Genomic DNA, 4,738 nt, shown 5'->3' on the forward strand with positions numbered 1-4,738 from the left:
GCTGACAGAGACATGTTAAAACTAAAGAGTTGTTTTGATTTACATTTTCCTAACTACTAGAGTTCAAGATCCTTGTTTGAGAAATTTATTAGCCATTCTTCATCTTCTTTTATCTCTTTTCTTTTTATTACTCATCTTTCATTTAATGCATCCCAACAGCAGTGTCCTCTCCCTCCATTTTTTTCCAGTTTACCCTCTACCTCCCTCCCCTTTCCCCAGATCCACTACTCTTTCATTTTATTTCAAAAAAGAACAGGTGTCCAAGAAATATTAACCAAATACTCCATAACAGGATGCAATAAGACTTGACATAAATCTTTTGTTTTTTCTTTTGGATACTCTCTGTGCATATCCCAGGCCTGTTTTTGAACGGGACATTTATTTTTGTATGGGATATTTGTTGCTTTCTGAGTTCTTTTGTATTTCTGATATTAGTCTTTTCTCACATGTATCACTAGAAAAGATCTCCCTCCCTTAGTAGGTTTCCTCTTCATCCTGTCGATTGTTTCCTGAGTTGTGCAAGAGATTTTTAGGTTTTAGAAGTTCCTCATGTCTCGTGTTGAAATTAAATATTGCACAAATGGAGTTATATTTAGAAAGTTCTTTCACACACCTATATCATGCAGGACTTTGCCTATCATTTTGTCTAGACATGTGTTTCAGGTTTTAGGCTTATGTCTTTGATGCATTTCAAGTTACTATTTGAGGAGGGTGCAAGGTTTTAGAGTTTACACATGATCTTTCTAGGTCCTCTGCCTCTCATAATCATTATTGAAAAAATCATTTGTTAATTTTATGTGCCTGCCTTTATGTGAGTGAATGTTTTTCCCTTTCAACTTCAAAATACTCTATGTCATGTACACATGTTGTGTTTCATTTTTAAACATCATGGGAATTTTCTCTTTCTGTAACTCTATTTCTTTTCCTATGAGACTATTTTACCCTGTTAAGCATCTCTTTCTTTATAATAGGATACATTTTTTTTCATGTTTTGTTAAGAGTATCTCCTTATTTTGATAACTAATCATACAGAAAATGTTGGCTACTGTATGTGTTGTACCTTGGTTTTTATTTCTTTTTAGAATTAATATTTCATTTGACTGGGATTTCCATTTCTTCTATCTTGTCTTCAAGACCTGAAATTCTCTCTCTCTCTTTTCTTCCTTTGACATTTTTGGTGGATACTTTCTTTATTTATATTTTAAATGTTATCCCTTTCCCAGGTCCCACCCTGGAAACACCCTATCCCACCCCTTCCCCCTGCTTCTATGAGGGTGCTCCCCCAAACAATCCCCATATATATATGAGAGAGAGATTCATTCCATATGTTCTGTTACTCTAGAAAAACCTGATTAATATACCAAGGCACACTGAAAACAGTGTTGGTTTAAATCTATTTTAAATGCCTAACCTTCTAATAATTACATTTAATTACACAGGGTTTTTCAAACATTGACTGGCTACCTTAGTCAAACAGGAGCTATGGTGAATTATTCCTCCCCATTACCAAATTGTTATAATGTGCACGCCCGGACACACATGCACACACATATGTATGTAAAATATATATTACACAATGTATATTATATAATATGTTTTATAATATATATGTATATATAATAGGTATATGTGTATATACATATATTATATATATGTGTGTGTGTATGTGTGTATATGTATATTTATATGAACAAATGATTGTCTACATGTATAACAGAAAAAAAGTTTGGAGCTGTGACGAAAGGATGGACCATCTAAAGACTGTCATATCCATGGATCCATCCCATAATCAGCTTCCAAATGCTGACACCATTGCATACATTAGCAAGATTTTGCTGAAAGGACACAGATATAGCTGTCTCTTGTGAGACAATGCCGGGGCCTAGCAAACACAGAAGTGTATGCTCACAGTCAGCTATTGGATGGATCACAGGGCCCCCAATGGAGGAGCTAGAGAAAGTACCCAAGGAGCTAAAGGGAACTGCAACCCTATAGGTGGAACAACATTATGAACTAACCAGTACCCCAGAGCTCTTGACTCTAGCTGCATATGTATCAAAAGATGGCCTAGTCGGCCATCACTGGAAAGAGAGGCCCATTGGACATGCAAACTTTATATGCCCCAGTACAGGGGAACACTAGGGCCAAAAAGTGGGAGTGGGTGGGTAGGGGAATGGGGGGGGGAGTGTATTGGGGACTTTTTGGATAGCATTGGAAGTGTAAATGAGGAAAATACCTAATAAAAATATTAATTCTAAAAAAAAAAACAGAAAAAAATGTAAACTCATTATTATCTGCTGAACAAATATCACTTTTCCACTATCAAAATATTTATAAGACAAGTCTGCCCAGTGTAAGTTAAAAACTCTTTAAGATAATGAATAGTAACCCTTTACCCTATTAACTCTAGATTCAAATAGAGTTTTTATAAATTAATTTATATTTATTGTTAGTTTAAGTCCTTTATTAATTTACTTACAGAGTATGTATCTGTATGTGGTAGTTTCAGTAGCTGTGTTCCCCAAATACTCATATGCTTGACTGCTTGTCCATAGGAAATCACACTATTAGAAGGTGTGATTTAGAAGGTGTGTTAAAGTAGGATGTGTTAAAGTAGGTGTGTTAAAGTAGGATGGACTTGATAGAGATGAAGTGTGTCACTGTGGAGGCAGGTTTTGAGATTTTCTGTAGTCATGCTATGCTCAGTGTGACACATCATCTTCTGCTGCATATGGATTAAGATGTAGAATCCTCAGCTTCATTGTCAATATCAGGTCTGCCTTGATACTGCCATACATCCCACCATGATGATAATGGAATAAATATGTTAACTTGTAAGCCACCTCCAATTATATGTTATTCCTCATAAGAGTTGCCTTGGCTAATATGTATCTTTATTGCAATAAAATCATGCCTTACAAGTGGCTCATTTCATGTTTATAAGTAATGCCAAATATTTATAGTTTTTAATGTGAATATTATTATAGTGATAGAATCATATATCTAGTGAAAAATTTAACTCCTTTGTATAATTGCTTGAACGGTTTATTATTTCAATGTGACAAATATTAGAAGTTCATATGTGTGCCGGGCATTGGTGGCACATGCCTTTAATCCTAGCACTTGGGAGGAATAGGCAGGCAGATTTGTGAGTTTGAGGCCAGCCTGGTCTACAAAGTGAGTTCCAGGACAGCCAGGGCTACACAGAGAAACCCTGTCTCAAAAACGAAACACAAAACATAAAACACAAAACAAAACAAAACAAAACAAATCAAAACAAATCAAACAAAAAAATAGAAGTTCATATGTGTGCTTGCTTCTGCATCTTATATACAAAAATTTGAATAATATAGAGGTTAGTAGGGATCCTGTAGAAGGATGCCACTCAAATTTGTAAAGCATTCCATATTTCCTTATATAACTTATTATCAGCGTCTCACAGTACCTTTTCCAAAATTGACCAAATAAACAGTCAAATAAAGGCCTCAACAGATACAAGAAGATTGAAATAATCCCATGCACCCTATCAGATCACCACAGACTAAAACTGGTCTTCAATAACAGCAAAAACAACAGAAAGCCCACATACACATGGAAACTGAAAAAAAAAAATCTCTACTCAAAGATAACCTGGTCAGGCAAATAATAAAGAAAGAAATTAAAGAGTTCCTGGAATTTAATGAAAATGTTGACATATCATATCCAAACCTATGGGTTACAATGAAAGCAGTGTTAAGAGGAAAGTTCATAGCACTAAGTGTCCTTGTAAGGAAACTGGAGAAATCTTACACTAACAACTTAACAGCACACCTGAGAGCTCTAGAACAAAAAGAAGCAAACTCACTCAGGAGGGAGTAGAAGGCAGGAAATAGTTAAACTCAGGGCTGAAATTAACCAAATAGAAACAAAGAAAACAATACAAAGAACCAGCAAAACCAGAAGCTGGCATTTTGAAAAATCAACAAGATAGACAAACCCCTAGAAAAACTAAGTAAGGTGTCAAGAGACTGAATCCAAATTAATAAAATCAGAAATGAAAAGGGAGACATAACAGAAACAGAGGAAATTCAAAAAAATTAACAGATGCTACTATAAATGTCTATACTCAACAAAAGTGGAAAATCTAGATAAACTGCATGGTTTTCTAGACAGATGCCACATAACAAAATTAAATCAAGAGCAGGTAAACTATCTAAACAGGCCCATACATCACACTTTTTTGCCTGCTCCTGGGATCTTTCTCCTCTCATTAGATTGCCTTGTTCAGCATCGATCAAGACTTTTGACTTGTCTTAATATATCCTGTTTTGTCATTCTTGGCTGTTGTCTCCTGGAGGGGAGGCCTATTCCTTTCTGAAGCAAGAGGATCTTCTTCTGGTGTGAAAGAAGGTATGAGAGAGCTGAGAGGAATGGAGGAAGAGAAATTGTGGTCAACTAAAAAAAGAAAATTACAAAAACAACATCCTTAGACATCATGGAAATGCAAATCAAAATGACCCTGACATTACACTAAACAGAATGGCTAAGACCAAATAGTCAAGGACTGAAGGAGCTGAAGGAGCTTGTAGCTTCATAGGAGGAACAAAAATATGAACTAACCAGTATCCTCAGAGCTCCCAGGGACTAAACCATCAACCAAAGAGTAAGTATGGAGGGGCCCTTGGATCCAGCTGCGTATGTAGCAGAGTGTGGCCTTATCTGGCATCGATGAGAGGAGAGGCCCTTGGTCCTGAGAAGG

The 4,738-nt window shown here is 35.9% G+C and overlaps 1 non-coding gene across 1 annotated transcript; it reads left to right on the forward strand.

Moving 5' to 3' along the window:
* Positions 1-3,309: 3,309 nt before the first annotated feature.
* Positions 3,310-3,413, forward strand: LOC147006131 (U6 spliceosomal RNA). Its single transcript, XR_015048869.1, has one exon. It is a non-coding gene; the product is annotated as a U6 spliceosomal RNA (small nuclear RNA).
* The last annotated feature ends 1,325 nt before the right edge of the window (positions 3,414-4,738 follow it).

Source organism: Mus caroli, unplaced genomic scaffold (genome assembly GCF_978045245.1).
Source record: "Mus caroli unplaced genomic scaffold, Mus_caroli_1 scaffold_1, whole genome shotgun sequence".
NCBI lineage: Eukaryota > Metazoa > Chordata > Mammalia > Rodentia > Muridae > Mus > Mus caroli.